This window comes from Hippopotamus amphibius, chromosome 14 (assembly GCF_030028045.1).
Source record: "Hippopotamus amphibius kiboko isolate mHipAmp2 chromosome 14, mHipAmp2.hap2, whole genome shotgun sequence".
Classification (NCBI taxonomy): domain Eukaryota; kingdom Metazoa; phylum Chordata; class Mammalia; order Artiodactyla; family Hippopotamidae; genus Hippopotamus; species Hippopotamus amphibius.
Window position 1 is genome coordinate 44492693 of NC_080199.1, and position 20768 is coordinate 44513460.

Genomic DNA, 20768 nt, shown 5'->3' on the forward strand with positions numbered 1-20768 from the left:
TATCAGATAATACAGATGCCCATGTATTTTCCTCTTTCATATTCTAAATTAATTACAAAATTATACAAAATAACAGTTTAATTTATAGTGTTCCCTTGAGTCACAAACTACACAAAGAAGAGAATACAGCAAACAGAAAGAAGAAGGTTGAGAAGTACATTAGTGTATGGAGAATTCTTCCAATGATACAAAGATCTAGAATGCATAGTAGAGACAGGGATATGGAGGTAGAGGTGTTGACACCAAGACTGTGGGGTTAATAAATTTTCTTATGCCTAAATTACTATAGTATTTTTTAAAATCATTTTTCAATGATAACTGTTAAACTATTATGTCTTATTTTTAAATTAATTTATTTTATTGGCTGTGTTGGGTCTTCATTGCTGTGTGTGGGCTTTCTTTATTTGCAGTGAGCGGGGGTTACTCTTCATTGTGGTGTGCAGGCTCCTCATTGCTGTGGCTTCTCTTGTTGTGGGGGCACAGGCTTCAGGTGCATGGGCTTCAGTAATTGCAGGACATGGGCTCAATAGTTGTGGCTCATGGGCTCTAAAGCACAGGCTCAATAGTTGTGGTTGCTTAGTTGCTCCGCAGCATGTGAGATCTTCCTGGAGCAGGGTTTGAACCCTTGTTCCCTGCATTGGCAGATGGATTCTTAACCACTGCGCCACCTAGGAAGCCCTACTATAGCATTTTTAAAGTAAATATAGATTTGGTGGTATAGTTCTGTTCATAGCTGTATACTGATATCAGTGAAGGTTGACAATCCAAAATGAATGTGGAATTAACACACACAAATAATATGTGTGTGTTTGTACAGTATGACAAGATTGTAAAAGATAAGATTTGATAAAGCATACAAAGATATAGATTCACTGATTTATACTTTCTCCATGCAAACAACATTCTTTATTATTTAATTATTTATTATTTATTTATTTATTTATTTATTTATTTATGTTTATTTTTCAGTGTGTTGCATCTTCATTGCTGTGTGTGGGCTTTTTCTAGTTGTGGTGAGCAAAGACTACCCTTCATTGAGGCACAAAGTCTTCTCTCAATGCCATAGCTTCTCTTGTTGTGGAGCATGAGCTCTAGGAGTGTGGGCTTTAGTTATTGTAGCACACAGGCTCAGTAGTTACAGCACACAGGCCCTAGAGAGTACAAGCTTCAGTAGCTGGGGTGCATGCCCTCAGTAGTTGTGGCTCACAGACTCTAGAGCACCTGTGAGATTTTCCCAGACTAGGCATTGAACCCCTGTCCCCTGCATTGGCAGGTATATAGGAAGTCCCAACATTCTTAAGTTACGTGTATTTTAAAGCTTTCTATGTCAGGAAAGGGAATTTTGTTATAGCAGGCAAATGTAACTTTACAATTAAAATGATAAAATTTTAAAAATTTTTTGAGTTCTAATTGACATACAATAAACTGCACATTTAAATATTTAAAGTTTACATTTGGATATTTTGCTGTATGTTTTGTAACATGTATACCATTATGAAACCTTCAATACAATCAAAATAGTGAGTATATCCATCACCTCCAAAATGTCCTTGTGCCCTTTGTAATTGCTCCTGCCTCTTACTGCCTCCTCCTCATCGACAAAATAACATTGATCTGTTTTATGTTATCACAGATTAATAGATCGGTATGTATTTTTATGAATTTTGTGGGAATGGAATTGTAAAGTAGGTAATCTTTATCTAGCTTTTCTAAACAGCATAATTATCTTGCGACCCATAAAGAAACATAGAACTCTTTTTACAGCGTTATTGAGATTATGTCACATACCCTAGATTCACCTGTGTAAAGCACATGATTCATTATTTCTTAGTTATTTTCACAGAGTTGTACAATCATCACTAAAATCTATACTAGAATATTCTCAACACTCAAAAATAGATGCTGTACATACTAGAAACCATTTGCCATTTGTGCTGCCCCTACATCACTCTACCCTGATTCCAGTCAAACACTAACTTACTTTCTGTCACTATGGATTTACCCACTCAGGAAATTCCATATAAATGCAATCATACAAAATCTCATCTTCTGTGACTGTTTTTTTTTCACTCAGTAATATTTTAAGGTCCAGCCATCTTACAGTATATATCACCATTTCCCTACTATTTTATTTCCAAATAAAATAAAAATTAAAATATGAGTATACTGCATCTTATTTATCCATTAATCAGCTGATGGACATTTAGATTGTGGCCACTTTCTAGCTATTATGAAAAGTGCTATGGACACTCCTAAATGAGTTTTCATGTAGGCATATATTTTTATTTCTCTTGATTATATACCTAGGAGTTGAATTGCTGGGTCTTATAGTAACTCTACATTTAACATTTTTAGGGGTTGCTACTGTTTTTCAAAAGGATTGCACTATTTTACAACCCCATCAGCAATATATGAGGATTTCATCTTCTCTACATCTTCAACAATATTTATTATTGCCTGTTTTGTGTGTGTGTGTGTGTGTGTGTGTTTGTGTGTGTGTGAGTTTATTTTTAATTTTAGCCATTCTAATGGGTGAAGTGATGTGAGATTCTGGTTTTAATTTGCATTGCCCTAATGACTAATAAGATATTTATTGCCTATTTGTATACAATCTATTCAAATCCTTTCTCCATTTTTAATGCTGTTTTCTGTCTTTCAATAAAATCTTGTGGATAATACCTTATGTAATTGCTATTTGAAATTATATAAATCAGGGTTCAGTAAAAGAAGGAGTACCTCTGCCCAGAAAACACATACACACACACACACACACACACACACACACTTACTTACCAATCTCTGTGGAGCTCTTATCTTTGTGTCTGATGCTGAGTCTTGAAGTCTCAAGCCAGGTATATGGGAAGGGAAGACAGATGTAAAGCAAGACACATAAGGATGGATTTGTACCCATGTGAGTCTCTCATTGACTCCAAATTTGCTGATGGTGGTGTCCTATGGGGAACCTGGAGCCCTTCATTAACAGAGCTAAGTACGTTTCCTGACTGAGTAATCACACAAGGTAAAGGAAGTTCTAGGGAATAATGGAGCAGCTATAGATCCAGTTGTGCCACTGAGTGAACCAGGAGATAAATTATATGTGTGACCTGCAATAGCTCTAGGTGACCATATATCAACTTTTCAACTGTAAAAACAATATGGCTGATGCTTCCACTCCTGTTCTCTAAAACTCATACAAAATATGTCTGTGGCACCCTCTACCCAGAAACACACAGGGAAGAGCATTCTTAGAAATTATGTCAGTCTAGCCCATTTTACACACTACAGAGCCACCCCAATGATAACACTGAAAGCTATCTTTACGAGCAAACATTTAAAGGCAAATTTTAATATGACATTACAGATATTAAATTGCATCAAAAAAATCTGAAGACATTTAGAGCAGGATGACTTACTGACATCTAAAAAGCTTGAAGAGTTACCCAGCATATTATTCAACTTTGAGCAAGACAAAAGTAAGTAAAATTTTCTAAGCTGTTCTCTACCCTCTACTGTAACCTGCCTATTCTTACTAAAAAGCTCTGAAATCTAACCCTTATTTAGTTTGAATATCTGAAACAAACCATGTGCTTAAAATACACATTCTGATAGTCTCCTCTGGCTTCTGGCATATTTAAAGTTTCTCTTATTTATCATTGCATTCTGTTGAATCTGTTATTCACAATAGGAACTTTCCTAAAGCCAAGAAAATGAAAATAATTGTGGTGAGAAGTTGGAATAAACATTAATTTGAAATTTTCAAAAAGGGGGAAGAGAATTATCAATGTTTGCTTTTTATTTTCTATATATAAACATGTACTCTTCTGACAGTATTATCTCCCTTTTTCCTAACATCAGCAAACTTGTTTGGGCATAGAGTTAAATTAAATCTCAATGTGGTTTGCAATCTTTATTCCTTTTCTCACAGGATTGTAAAATTTTCAATTGACTTACAAGGGTGTGTTAAAAACACACCTGTCTCTGTCTTTAATTTTAATTTAAAATTTAAAGTCTATTTTTAATTTAAAATTTAAAAGATAATCCATATTTCTTAATCAATTAAGTGAATTTCTTCTTTTCTATGTCTTTTCTCATATATTTGTAAAAGAGCACACCAAAACTAAATTTAAATGTTTCCATTCAACTTTATGAGTTTTTAAAAACTAAAGGTATGTAATGTGTATATAGAAATCAAAATATTCAACATCACTCCAAAACAAAACTCTCAAATATACCCTGCATTTAGAGTGCTTAAATTAAAGGGCCAAATGGGAGGTTCTTTGACAGAGACAACTAGACTTATCACTACATAGAGGTCATTTAATTTATTTAAACTTGTTAATTGAAAAAAAATATTGTTTTATTATTATATTGAAATTAATATTAAACATGCATATGCATTTTTGTTAAACATTAAGCAATTTCATTCACATTCTGTTTTTTTGTTTATTTACAGTTAATATTTTTATCATGAATTGTTTGTCAGATACACTATATTTCATGAGTGTTTATGTTAGATGTTGGAACTGATGGAGATTTTTCTCCATTACAATTTATTTCAATAACCTATCTTTAATCAAGGAACATTGACTTAATTGATTTTAACACCTCTCTTTTATTTTTTCAGAACGTGTACTATCTGAGTCTCAATGAATTCATGAGGTTTATGGACTGAATAATGACACCAAAGTGTGTGTGTTAAAAGTGTAAAAGAGGACATAAATCATAATTTTAAAACTTCTACTTTGTATAATTTTGCTTATATAAATGATAGCATAACATTTTCTAATTTCTACAGTAACTTATTTTGTGGTATATTTTTAACTTTTCATAAAATGTCAGAATTCTGTCTCTTTTTTATATTTATTTACTAAAAATAATTACCAGCAAATAACAGTGGGATGCAAATGGAATTCATGTATACTGTAGGTAGAACTGTGATATATTCATAATTAATAACTAATTTTACTTTACTTTAAAGCATATTAAAATATTTTTTTAGCTTTAAGTGACATATTCAAAAAGGACAATACTTTAATATGTTTGGGAGGAAAAATGTGAGCTTATCTTTAATTATACCTGAGTAGAACTAACTTTTGCCAAGGTCACCTTTGGGGAAAAAAGAAGTTTTGCCATAAGTATAGAAAAACTATTAAAAATGTATACCTGCATGAGATACATATTGCACTTTATAACTTTACTAAAATCAAACTGAAATATTTCTCCCATTCTGATAAAATATAATTTTCTCCCAGTAGGAAAGTTACAGGATAAATCTGTTCAATGTGCCAGGAAGGGATTCATGACCTGGCTTCTATTAACAGAAATAGGGTGTCTTGCAGCTATATCTCCATAAGGTGTACTGAAAACTACCTCTGTAAGTAAAGATTCAACCCAAGGGTTAGCTTTTACTGCAAGTTATAAACTTCAAGAAACTGGGTATAGAAAGGAAATGCTGACACAACCTTAAAGATAGCTGTTTGGATGAAGCAACTATAATACTCCAACTCCTTCATTTCAGAAAGTGTAAGTGTTTATGTTGCCACTGGATAAAAGAATTGATGTGGAAATTACTCATGCTTGGTGAATTGCATGGTAATAAAAGAAAGTCTTGCTAAATAGAGCTTTGGGTAAAGTGGAATATGGCCTCAATTTTCCTTACAAAACCATTTTTATAAGTTTTATGTTTTACACTTTAGTGTTCTATAAATCCTGTACCTTGTGTTATTTATCAATTCTGTAATTCACTTGCAAACACTTCACTGAGGAAATAATGTATACAATAATAATGAGAGAGTCTACTTTGAATTTTCAGGAATCAAATATATTGGCAGGAAAAAACAGCTTTTTAGGAAAATATCATAACATCAGATTTTCTCTTTTATATTCATTTAAGTTTTGAAAAGTGTTGTAGTTACGTATGCAAGTGTTTGTAATATTATGCTAAATATCAGTTTATAATTTTCAGAAAAGAAGAGCTATATATTTCAAGAAACACCCCATGTAAGACATTAAATATTCATAACATATAATCTTGTATTATTATTTTATTTATCCAAGAATTATACTGCTTTAAGTAAGAATATAAAACTTTGTGATAGTATAGGTCTTTTCAGAGTAGTGTTTAAAATGCTGGGAATGAACTTTTCCCTGTATTTACATGATTATAACTGAAAGACTTTTGTATGAGCTGCATATTAAAATTGCAGGACTGTAACAATACTGTGATACAGTACTTGTTCTTGAGAATTTTAGTCTAATCAAAAAGAGAGATGTAAATACAAAAAAATAATGTAATATGTTCTTTTCTAAGGATATGCTTGGGATAATAAACTACACAGCAAGCAACTAATAACAATATTGGGGTCTTGGACCAAAAGAAGATAAAAAGAGAATGTTCCTCATGAATCTTCAATGATAATAGTAATTCTCAGGTAGATGGAAGGGACATTTTGTGGGGGAAAGGAGATGAAGAGATAAATGGGAGAAAACCGGCACTCCACAAAGTATATACAGCATGAAGCATGAAGACACGTGACCATTGGTAAGAGATCCATGTAGTTGTACCTGTGTAGATAGGTGGATGTGTAGGATGCTTCAAGTTAGAAGAATAGAACTCCATTCTGTCCTAAGGGCTTTCAAGATGTGTGAAGTAATTCTGTGCATTTTCTCATATGAGATAAGAATAACAGAAAAGAATGGAAAGCAGAAAGAAAAACACAGCTAGAGGCAATCTACATTTTTTTAATGTAGATCAGACCATTTAATCAAGCACTGAGTAAAACACTACAAAATGGTTCAAGAGTGGACTAGAGTCTCAAGACATGGTTTCAAAGAATACACATAGAAAATGAAATGAATAACTTTAAAGGAAAATTTTTTTATCTCCTGAAAATTATACTGTCTGAAGTATTTGAAGTATTATGGCCAAGACAAATAGCTGTTTTTAAATACAATAGATTTGAATTTGAATTCTGCATTGAAATTTATTAATTTATGAGCTTGTTTTCCTTTACCTACTAATAGCTATACTATAGGAATTTTGCATTAATTAAAAGGAGAGCATCCTGTAGAGTGCTTGGCTCATAAGAGGTACTGAATAAATGAGCCTCTGTTTTTACTTAATGTAAACTCCCACACTGTTATCTCCTTTACCTTTATTATTTATAAGTCCACTAGACAGTAGATAAATTACCCTTTTGAAGTGCATGTCCTAGATGTTACATTAAGCTGTGACAGATGGAAGCTCAGCAGCAGTCATGAAGAACGTTAGCCAAATAGGACAGTTATCCAAAGAAGATGACAATAATACAATTCTTCACCACAGGACCCCAAAATCTACTGCCATTCACAAGTGATTGTGGAAAGTGCTAGATTATTCTGTGTCTGTAACAATACCACTAGATATTAGATACTCTTTGCTAAAGACCCTAAGAATAAGGAAGTTGATCTTCCAGTTAGGAAGTTAGAATTTCTCTCTCTCTCCCTCTCTCTCATTCTCTCTCCCTCTGCCTCTCCCTCTGCCATCCCCCCCTCACACAAAGGAAATAAGGAACATTATATGAGACAATTAAAACTCAGGAGAGGAAATATTTCAGTTGGAAGATAAAAACATTCTCAACTTCTTTGGATAAAAATATTAGAATGCTCAGATAAAAAAAATCATAGAAACTCTGTGACTTAATAATTAGAAAATGAAAAACAGACAACCATTCCTCCTGTGTAGTTTCGACCACTGATATTCTCACACTCTGCTTTTATTTTCCTTCATTCCTTTCTTCCTTTCTCTTTCCATCTCCCTCTGCCTCCTTTCCATCATCTCCTCTCTCCTTTTTTTCTGTTTCTCTTTCTCTCCCTTTTCTTTTCCTCCTTTTATTCTTCCTCTTTATCAGAGTATTTTCTTTGAAAATAAAGGTATATGTTGTTTCCAGTTTCTTCTAATTTTTCTACCTCTATATTTTCTAAAAGCTTATTTACGCTGCCTTGGACATTGCTCCATGACTTTCATAGGCTTGAAAGGCTTTCTTGTTGGTCAAATTATAACCAATTATTATAGCCAAGTTACTATAACCAGTGGTTCAAATATAGCCTAACTACATGTCTCAAAGCTTTAACTTAATATTTGCTATTTTAACCTCTTTCTGGAAAAGAGTAAAACTCTACTTCAGGGCAAAAATACAAAGCTCTTAGTAACACTTTATGCTAGGAGATTCAGGAAGTTTTGTTCATTTATGTGTTTGCTATTTGCTCCTTTATTTTTAATATTTCATCATTTCAAAGCTCTAGAAACCTTGGGAAGAAGAGGGTAAAATCCCTACTCAGATATAGGAGAATAATAATAAATCTAAAATAGCTATCATATATTGAATATTTACTACACATTAAGCTATATAGTAAGCACATTGCTAATCACTTTACTGGCATCTAATTAATTCACAATACCATTCTTTTTTTATGTGAACTCTCATTGCCACTGTTTTATAGATAGAAAACTTTTGGAGAAACTAATTTGTCCAGCGTCAAATAATTATTTAGTTGTTCTGAAACCCATGCTCTTAATAGCACAACAACTATTTTCTTTAATATCAATTAAATGATTCCTAAAGACAGATTTTTGGCTAAGGTGCAGTGCTTATTAATTAACTTGCCCTTTGTGGTAGCTACTGCAATTTGCCTTAAAGACCAAGATGCACATTTCCTTACTATAGAAAGTTATGGCTCCTGAAGGCTAACAGTGGAGTTCCATCTTGGGGATTGCCCTTAATGGAGGGTTGTTTTCTTGCCCAAAGTTATGCCCCCTTGTCAGGCAGGAATAGCCTGCATCTAAAGATCATTTTATGTGGGTGTTCAAAGCTTCATTCCTTTTGTCCCAATTCAGGACAACTCTGAAGGGCCATTCCATGTCCAGATGTCCCTACAGAATGGGCTAAGGACTCTGTTGCAGTTAGATCCCTTTTCAACATCTTCCTCTGCTCATCTTGCTTTACTCACTTCCTTAGAAGTGTCATTCCTAAATCTACCACCCAGTAAGCCTCCTGCATTCAAGTATCCAGCTCAGAATCTGTTGCCATGGAACACAATCTGAGACATTTGGTCCCTGAATGATTCCAGAATGCAGACTTAAGTGGGAGATTTTGTGGCTGGATCTCTTGCCAGACTTCTGACTTTGAATACTCAATCACTGATAGTTGGTGGTGTTATGAAAGCCCTCAGAATTATGTAGCAGAGCAATTGTTATAACCTTCCTGGTGTTAAACTTGAATGGGATACATGCAAATGGAAATGAGCTGACTGATGCAATATTTTATGCATTTGAGTGGTAGATGGGAAGTAATAACTCTAAGGACTACAGAATCATATAGTTTTGTTGGATGCTATCCATGCATAATGGGAGGTCAGTTAAAGGCTGACTTAATCTGAAGTATGAAAATCAATGGGATTCCTTGGCAGCTGATAAAGCTAATCTCATCTCCTATAACCAAGGTCCTAAAAAACATGAGCATCATATTAAGAATATAAATATGGAGGCAGCAGTGCTCCAATGATGTTTGAATTATCAACCCAATCAAGTCTCTCTACAAAAAGATCAGAGTCCTGAATAGAAATGAATGAGACCTTGAGAATTGCCATTACTTCATTTGAGATCATCAAATCCCAGATTTTTCTGAACCCTCTTGAAATGCTAAAATAGCTCACTCTTTCCTGCTAAAGAACAGAACTATCCCAGGCCCTTGTTTCAGCATGATGCAGAATCATCTGCTCTGAAAAGAAACATCAACTTCCTTGCAATTTATTCCCTTTTTCCCTCTTGACCATAAAGTAACAATCTCAGCCAGGTTGGAGAAGTGCTGGTTCTGCTAAAGAAGAAAGAAACCAAATGCCCCTCACCCCCAAAAAAGGGGTTACAGAATAAGCCAACATGTATCAGCTGGGACCAAGAGAGCATGCATAGGCATGTAATCTGCAATCTGAGGGTGGTGGGTCAAGAGACTCAAACTATAAAGTTGGATATTGGAGAGTGAATCAATAGGGGACACTCTCCCAGATATATATTTTATCACTCTGGGAAAGATCCAGAGAGGAGATGGGACTTGGAAGTTTGGAAAAAGCAATGACTTACTTTAAGTAATGTAAAAATTCTTGAGTAGAAGACACTGAAGGAAAGGATCAAAGTGTACATAGAATCTCTCCTACTAGAGAGGATGCATTATGCAACATCAGAAAATGCACGATGATATTTTCACTTTGATACACCATGTTGATGACATTTATTAATTAGAGAACAATCAGTCACTTGGTGATACCTTTACTGCACTGATCGCTTATACCCTGAAAGAGTTAAAATCCATCTTGCATGTAATTGATGCATTTTCTTTCCTTTGCTATTCCTGTTCACCAGCTGCATTTTCAAGGATTCAAAGTATCTGACCTACTCACAGTGGACCACTCAGATCATTGCCTCTGACCAAAGGAAATATATACAACAGAGATGTAGCAATGGGCACATGAAGATGAGATCCACTATGACTTCTTAAAAGGTCACCAGAGGTACAAGCTGAGTTGATAACCTGTGAATATGTGGCACTACCCTCCAAGATATGGAATACACCATAAATCACTAGCCATTAGATGCTGCTTTTCCCCAGTAGGTAGAACACTTGGCTCTGGAAACCAAGAAGCATAATTAGGTATAGTCCTGTTTTCCATCCTTTCAGTTACAGTACTTCTCATCCCTACAACTTAGGCTCTAGAAGTCCTAATTTCAGAGGTGGGGGATACTTTTGGTACAGAACACAAATCCCATTAAGCTTTAAGCTATGGCTATCATATGGTATTTTCAAATTCCTTGTGCACAGAGACCTGCAAGTGAAGGAATTCACTTACTGGTAAGAAAATTGACTCTAATCAACAGTAAGTAGTAAGGCTATTGCTACAAAATGATAGTGATACAGAATATGTTTGACATTCAGTTAATCACTGACATTTCTTTTGTAAATAATTGTAAATAGATAAGTACATCAGCCAAAGACTGAAGAGATCATCAATGAGAGATAAAAGTCATGTTTACCTATGAGGTAGGCCACCTAGACCAGTGGAAGAACTAGACAGTAAGAGGGGAAGCTAGAAAATGCACGGAGGAAGGAGAAAATAAGTATCACTTAAGGCCTTGAGACCAACTGCAGTGGGGAGAAAGTGTGAATCATCCCACTAACCTACATATTACATGTTTTCATGGGAGATAAGACAAAATGAAATTCTGGAGAATACAAACCAGATGGGGTGAACTTGCTATAAGAAATGTGTGGATTAAAATGGCACAGAATGGGAACTCTAATAGGGACTGTGGTGCACCATAGCTGCTGTGAGTACTGGCTGCTGACAACTTGCAGCTGAGTCTTTGTCTTGGAATATTCCTTGCCCAAAGGTCAGCCTGTCTTCAAAGAATGGTTTATGTTGGGGTACAAAGGCCCAGACCTTTTGTCTCCATTTTGAACAGCTCAGCCCTTGAGATGAGCTGAGACCTTTGCATCATATTTTAACTTCAGCCTCTGCTCAGTCCTTCTTCCCTCATCAACATATGCTTTGTCCCAAGTGCATACCCATAAGCTTTCTGTGTTCAAATATTTTATTTGGAATCTTTTTTCTGGGGACCTCAGCCTAAAATACCCTCTAACTTAACATCTATGAAGGAATTATATATAAGTACTCATGTAGACACTAAGCATGCCTAAAACCAAGTCATGTACTTTATGAAATATTGGATTGTTATATATCTCTTTATTTCTGAATGGCCAAACAGGAAAAAGAATAGCAAAATGAGGTTCATAAAATAATGTTACAGAGAGATGTAAATGAAAAAACATCAAAGATTCAGGAGAAGATAATACAAGTGAAATTATATATAATCAAAACTAGAAGAAACTTTAGAAAGTTGCTTGGCTTATTGCAGAGACTATGTGTTGATTTTTAATTTGAAAAGAAAATTGAATAAAATATCCAAATAAAAGAACAAAGAAATAGTTTTTTCATCTTCCATGGCTTACAAAAATAAGATGACTTCTATAGAAAATGGCATTGCAAAGCTGGTTATATTTGAATAATCTCATCTATTTTCAAAACTTCAGCACATCCTTATCTTGATGAATAACAAATCAATTTATCATGCCCACACCTCCATCTGAACTTCAAAGTTCAGTACCTTATATCTTCAGCTGAATATCCAGTAGGCATCTCAAATATTTGTAAACTGAATTATTTATTCAACTTTATTATTGCCACCCTACTCTTCTCGAACTGCAATTCTTCTCTTCTCAGTTTTATATTGGTTGATACCAAAGCACATAACTATGGTAAGAGTTTAAATCTCATTCTTGACTGTGGGCTTTTTATCATCTTTGGATCTTATCATTTTCCAATTTCAGCCAATTTGCATTTATTAATGTCTCCCCATTCTTCTTTCCCACATACAGTGGGGCAGTAGATCCTCTTATCTATAAACTGAACTAGTAATACAATATGTTTATTTGGATCTTTGCTTCTGGTTTTTCTCCAACAAATCCTTTCATACATACCACCAACATGACTTTCCATATTGATGAAAACTGTGATCTTCCATTGCCTTTAGAATAAAAAACAAGACCCTTTATTATGTAGTGTCTGCTACTGTTTTCATCTCTGTTTCTCACCACCCACTTCATGTATGGTTATTTACTATCTATGCTTTGAATTGTACTACTTTTCCATCTGGTTTCAAGATCCAAGTCTGACATCTTCTCTTTTGGGAAAGCTACTCTGATCCACTAGACACAAAATTGTCAAATTTACCAAAAATCAATGTGTGCATTTTTTATTTCTATTTTTGTAATATTCCTGTTCATTGGAGGCAGTCCGTCCTTCAATTAACTCCAACACTTCTATATACTTCACAGATTTCATTCACTCTGAAAATAAACTGTTTAAAAATGAATTAAAACTATAAATTATTTCAAAGTGTTTTAGCTAACAGAAAGATGGCTTTCTAAAAGTGATATATTCCTACTTCAGCCAAATAATTTTCTGATGTTCAAAATATAAAATCATGGAATGTTGTCATGAAAATTGATCCACTTATTTTTTAAGTTAAAAGAAAAAAAAAAGAGAAAGCATCTGAGACCCATGAAAAAGTGGAGTCCTGTTCCATGTCTGATTAATAAAAGCTCTACTGTGTCCTGGTGTTACTCATTGTGATTTTCAAATTGAAATCATCTAATTGAATTACAAATAATCAGTACACATCCAATAAATCATATAATGTTGAATAGAATATTTTCTAAAATTTAAAACATTTGATTAAGAATAGTTTTCATAAACTCTATGCAGAGCACGTTTGCAACAAAACTCAGCTTATATTTGTTGAGAAAGTTAATAAAAGTAGTCTTGTTCAGGCTTCAGAGGCAGTAACAGGCCTTTGACTGAACTGAGACCCTGAAGAGAGATACATGTCAACTTGCTGACCAGCAGAAGCTTTCCTGGCCCCTGAGAATCTGGCCAGTTTCGGGGATCAGCAAACATTCTGAGATTTACAATTCAAAATACAAGCATTTAACATAATAGCTAGAGCTGCACATTTGCAGGTAAGCTGATGATTATCAACTTGCAGCTTGGTGTTAAAAGCAGGACTCCTTTGAGCAGTAATCTGAAGTCTCACCTGTGGGGTGGACAGACCACCCAGGACCTTCCCAATTGGGATTCCAGATTGCTGTTTCAGGGACTTCCCAGCATTGCTTAGGTCTGGATGAAGTTCTCCAAAATTGGTGATGTATGCATGTCTATCTCTTTGTATGTTGCTTGTTCTCTCAATTTGGTGATAAATCTTCTCTTGGACTAGGAATCTACATGGCAATGTAAATGCTCCCTAAGTGATGATGAGTGTGTGTGTGTGTGTGTGTGTCTGCATAGTTCTTATACTGTAACTCACTACAAATATAATAAATTTCCTTATTATTTTGCCAGTGAATCCTCTGCACCTGAAGCTGAAAGCAGGGCTTTCATCAAAATAATATTTTGGAAATATTATGAATTATTTCTCATTAAAGCCATTCTGGCAGTCTGCCATTTTAATTTGTTGTATTATTTTCCATTACACTTTCAGCCTTTTCTATTACTCTTAGTAAATTTACAAGTAACAGAATGTTAAATGAGAAGGTTCAGTTTGAACCACCTGGATTCAATTGATAAGATGTTCTTAAGTGAGATGATAAACCTAAAGGTAGAAAATTGTAGAAGAGGTTTGCCCAATTCAATATAAAGTACAGGGGGAAAGGGGTTTTCTGGAAGAGGACTGTGAAGAAAGTTGTTGGGACAGCTGCTGTTGTAAAAAGGTACTATTCCACCAAGGGAGATAGAAAAGTCTTTGATAGGAAGAAACAGAGACCAAGAGTAACACAGGAAGATGAACTACTTGGGTAACATAGCAAAGGGAGGTTTCCATTATATCTGGGACATTAATAGAACTTTTCTCTGAATGGGGACCAAAATTTTCAGGTGTGTTTTTTCTCAATCAAATATAAAATTCATAGTAAAATATCCCTATCTGAGGTCAATTTACAGAACAAAGAATGACATGGAAGAAGAAACAGAATTCCAAATATGAGTGTCTGTGTGGAGATACAGAAAGCCAAGGAGTGAAGTGGGTAGCTACCTGTAATGATAGGCACTCCCAGCAACATGGGATGATGATTATCCAAGGGAAACTGTATGTAAAGGCATGACCATGCCCAGAGAAAAGTGCCATATTGTAAACTGCACACAAGAACTTCTAGTCAATATTTGACATTTCTTCCTAGACTACACTTCAAGGGACACCAAGGTGAGGGAGGGGGAAATATTTGACATTAAATTTAATTTCACAATTTTATTTCCTGTGATTGGAAATTCTAAATACTGAGTTCAAACTGTGTTTGAAATTTTTAAAGATCTTAGGAATTTCCATTTCTTAAGAGGGACTGGAAGTGAAACTTGTCTAATATTTTATCAAAGGACAGAGACAAATTACCTCACTGAATACATTTTTAAAAGTCAATGGGAGGCTACAATAGAGCTGTGTTTATCTGACCCCCTTCGAGTCATGCTTATTAAGCATATCAGTCATAACTTTGTTACTTCTCCCTGCTCTCTCATCTAACTTGAACCTCCCTAAAGCCTCGGCTCCATCCTATCACTAGTTTATATGAATTAATTTATTTCATGTTTAAAATAAAATATAGAAAAATACAATTTTTGAAACTTCCATTTTATTTTTGCCTCAATTCACTTATTTTCTAAGCCAGGGTTTTCCAAAGGTGCATCTACATTCAGTTATTCCATTTCCTCACCTTACGTATACGATAAATAAATACAATATTGTACACACACACACATATATATACATACTCTCTATTCACAATTTTCATTCATATATATAATAGAACAGTGAATCCTTACATTTTAAAAATAAATGAATGATCTTAGTTCTCAAACCTGTCCCACTACAGCTTTGCACATTTTTTGATGGCAACTCCATTCTCCATTGGCTCAAGTCAAAAATCTTGATACCATTCTTGTCCCCCATCTTTGTCTCAATTCCATATATAGTCCCTCAGCAAACTCTGAGTTTTTTTTTTGTCTTTCAATTATATCTAGAATTATGCCATTTCTTGTCATTTCCACTGTAAACACTAAGGTATGAAACACCCTTATGTCTTGGCTGGATTAATTTGGTAGTCTTCTAATTCAAGGGATGGCAAACATTTTCTCTAAAGGGCTAGGTGTTTAGATATTTTAAATAAATATTTTACTAATGTGTTTACTAAATTGCTAATATATTTACTATACTAAAGATAGTTTTTAAATATTTTTGTCTTTCAGGGATGGGGGCAAAAATCAGGATATTATGTAGTAACAAATAGCAAGGGAAGAAACATTATTATTGAAAAAATTCAAAATAGACTATTGCATACATTTTTTGTCATACCTATCTAATAATGAAAAAATTTAAATTATCTTCCTGTTAGTGTCTCCTATTAACAAAATGATTGCCTGTGTCATCTGTAAAAACATTCTTAGCTCAACACTTTACAAAAATAGGCAGTGTGCTGGATTTAGCCTATTGGATATAGATTAGTTCCTAGCTTCTACCCTTGTACCTCCAGTCTTTTTACCATAGAGCATCTGGAGTAATTCTTTCTAAACTATAAGTCATATTGTGCTCCTTCTCTGCTTAAACCACCAACTGCTTCTCATCTTAGAGTAAAAGACAAAGCTTTGACAATGTCATAAAAAGTTCTAAGTGATTTTCCTATTCTTTTGTTTTTAAGGACTTATATTTTTGTAAATGTTAGGAAGCAGTTTTAGGTTCACAGCAAAATTGAGGGAAAGGTGTAAAGATTTCCCACATATTCCCTGTGTCCACACATGTATAACCTTCCACCATTATCAATATCCTCTACTAGAGTGATACATTTATTACCATCAGTGAACCTACATTGACATCATAATTCACCAACATTCATAGTTTACATTAGGGTTTACTCTTGGTGCTGTACATTTTATGGATTTGAATAAGTGTATAGTGACATGCATTCATTATTATAATACATAGTATTTTCACTTCACTGAAATTCCTCTGTGCTATACATATTCATACTCTCCTACCATTACTGATGACCACTCATCTTTTAACAGTCTCTATAGTTGCATATTTTCCAGAATGCCATGTAGTTGGAATCATATAGCTTGTAGTCTTTACCTTGGCTTCTTTCATTTTATAACATGTGATTAATCCCTCAATATTTATACTTATACATTTGTCCTTGTTGATGACATACCACAGCCATTACAAAAGGCAGCACTACACCTTTCCCCTGTACTCACACCATCCACCACAAGTGAAAGTAAGTATACTTAGGTCTTATTACTTTATGCCAAAAATCATCACTTCTGTCAATAATTACTGTTGCTGTTTGACTGGTGAGTAACTTGTCTCCACAAACCCATTCTGTGTCTGTCATGTACAGGTATTTATGGTTGTTATCTTAACCTGAGTTTCCCCCAAGAATAGCACCTATAATAAAGTTTTCTGTTTAAATAGTGTATTTGTGAGTGTTATTTCAGAGAGCAGGAGTGGAGCAGGGTGGGAGCATGGAGAAAGGGAAGCATTTATTTATCAGCTCAAATATCTTATTGCCAAGAGTCACCCCAACCTTGCTCTGTGTTTTAAGTCCCCTTCACTTTTGAGTTCTGCATATGTGAGTGGCAAGTGTGTTTGTGTACCTGAGATGATAGGAAGACAAGCAAGTTGTGACTGCAGGACAATCAGTTTGCATGGACATCAAGCCTGTATGGAACTAGACACTGCAGTAGTAGTTGCAATAGGACAAGACCTAATGGGTATGATGTCATATACAGATGAGAACCAATGCACTGCTTATTAAAATACCTATTAAATAATTATACATTTTTTTTTCTGCTCCAACTTGATATACTTCTGTGAAGCTTAGGTTGGCCTTGTTCACTGCTGTTGTGTACTAATGCCTAAAACAGAATATATTAGAAAATATTTTTGCTTAATGATATTTTAAAAGAAAAAGGAAATGAAATAGAATTATTTTTCTCTAAATTATCCACTATAATTCTCTCAAAAAATATTTTTCTTACTGTTATATAAAATGTAATTTAACTTAAAAAAATGTTCAATTTAACTCCTAATAATGCTAATCAGCAATCTTTGGAAAGACTTAAAATGCTAAATTCTAAATTAAATGGCACATATTTTTATAGGATGAAGATGCAGAATAACTGTGTTGTATTTAAAGCATTTTAAGCTTGAAGAAATACAAATATCTTATGAATATGTATTTACAGCACAGGATTTTTTAAAAATTTGAAAACCTAATATTATCTCTGCTATTTCTCATAGGCAGTAATGATTAGTAATATATGTATTCTTCCTTGATTTTTTCTGGAAAGTAAATTATGTTTTCTTAAGGTACATTGAATGCATTTCAGCTCTCAGAGGCATCTTAAGAAATTTACTGTTGTGGCATTTTTATTCATGTATTTATCAGAGACCAGAATGTCTGATTTAATGTCATGATTTTCTGTGTAGGATATTATGATCATTTGCACTCTTTGTACAAGATTCTGTTATAATGGGATTTTGTTATGTCAACCCAATATATGACTTCTCCATTTCCACAGAATATAAAAAGCTTCACTTCAGCATTGCCTACTAGCAACTACAAAGTGAACATTCTGCATTCTGCTGTGCAAAGTTATCAATATTTAAACAAAACTGACAGGGCACTTGAAAACTGAGTGAACCAAGACTCATTATGGTGAAGTTGAAGGTCTTCTTTACATGACATACACACCATAATAACCAGTGATCTATACAAATGTAATGTGCCTGGGTCACTCAAACAAATGGGAATAAAGTTCTGTATTTCAAGGGTAAAATTATTACTTTAGCTCAGGGAGTTTGAACCAGAAATAAAGTTAATTGCATTCAAAAATAGTTTGAGAATTATATTGTCCTACAACTTTGTGGATTTGCACAATGAGGCATTATTTCCACAGAGATCAGTGCTACAAAGGACCCCTAAAAACTGCATTGAGTAGTACGTTTAAAATTGTACAAAAGTAAAGAAGTCAACTTTATGCCAGTTTAGCATTCCTTTAGGTAAAACTCTGTAAAACTTCACCTCCCTTATAAGCATAAATTTCCAGGAGAACTAAAACAGCATGTGAGTGAGTGGCACAACTTAATGGATATGTGATACTGACCAAAAGAAACTGAATTTCATAGGCTGGGTCCTGGTTTTCCAAGAGGAAAAATGAACTTACCAAAAATATTTCAAGTTTAATTAAAAAGGAGGAACAAAATACTACTAAATTATTTTCAGCCTAAGGTGAGCTGCAAAAACCCTTTGTACTTACTTTTTTATGGGGGTGGGGAAAACAGCTGTCCTTTATTTTTTTTCATTTCTAACACTTGGATTTATAATTGGTCATCATTTTTTTAAAAACATTTTCTTGGAGTATAGTTGATTTATAATGTTCTGTTAGTTTCAAGTGTATAGCAAAGTGAATCAGTTATACCTATACATGTATCTACTCTTTTTTTAGATTCTTTTCCCATACATGCCATTACAGCATATTGAGTAGAGTACCCTGTGCTATACAGTAGGTTCTTTTTAGTTATCTATTTTAGATATAGTAGGGTATACATATCAATCCCAGTCTCCCAATTTATCCCTCCCTCATCATCCTCTGGTAACCATAAGTTTGTTTTCGACATCTGTGGCTCTATTTCTATTTTGTAAATAAGTTCATCATACCATTTCTTTGATTCCACATATAAGTGATGTTATATGATATTTGTATTTCTGTATCTGACTTCACTCAGTATGTGAGTATGGACTCACAACAGTCCATTCATGTTGCTGCAAATGGCATTATTATTTCTTTTTATGGCTGAGTAGTATTCCATTGTTATACCATATCTTCTTTATCCATTCCTCTATTGATTGACACTTAGGTTCCTTCCATGTCCTGCTACTGTAAATAGTGTTTCATTGAAAATTGAGGTGCTTGCATCTTTTTGAATTTTGGTTTTCTCCAGGTATATGCCTAAGAATGGGATTGCTGGGTCATATGGTAGCAAACTATTTTTAGTTTTTTTATGGAACTTCTATATTGTTCTCCACAGTGGCTGTACCAATTTACATTCCCACCAACAGTGTAAGAGTGTTCCCTTTTCTTCACACCCTCTCCAGCATTTACTATTTGTAGATGTTTTGATGATGGCCATTCTGACCTGTGTAAGGTGATACCACATTGTAGTTTTCATTTGCATTTCTTTAATAATTAGTGATGATGCTTTTAATATGCCTCATGGCCATCTGTATGTCTTCTTTGGAGAAATATATGTTAAGATCTTCTGCCCCTTTTTTGATTAGGATTTTGTTTATTTTGATATTGAGCCACATGCGTTGTTTGCAATATTTTGGAGATTAATCCCTTGTTGATCGCTTCATTTGTAAATATTTTCTCCCATTCTTTGGGTTTTCTTTTTAATTTTGTTGATGGTTTTCCTTGCTGTGCAAAAGCTTTTGCAATTATACAGGTCCTGCTTTTTTGTTTGTTTGTTTGTTTTTCTTTTTATTGCTATAGGAGGTAGATCGAAAAAGTTTACTGCAATTTATGTCAAAGAGTGTTCTGCCTATGTTTTCCTCTAAGAGTTTTATAGTACTTAGGCTTACATTTAGGTCATTATTCATTTTGAGTTTATTTTCATGTATGCTGTAAGGGACCATTATAATTTCATTCTTTTACATGTAGCTGACCAGTTTTCCCAGCACCACTTATTGAAAAGACTGTCCTTTCTCCATTGTACATTCTTGCCTCCTTTGACATAGATTAGGTGACCATAGGTATTTGGGGTATTCACTGGACTTTCTATCCTTTTGCATTGATCTATATTTCTGTTTTTGTGCCAGCACCATAGTGTTTTTGATTATTATAGCTTTGTAGTATAGTCTTAAGACAGGGAGCCTGATTCTACAGCTCTATTTTCTTTTTTTTCCTCAAGATTGCATTGGCTGTTTGGGGTCTTTCATGTTTCTATATAAACTGTAATTTTTTTGTTCTAATTTTGTGAAGCATGCCACTGGTAATTTGATAGGGATCACATTGTATCCATAGATTGCATTGGGTAGTACAGTTATTTTCACAATATTGTTCTTCCAATACAA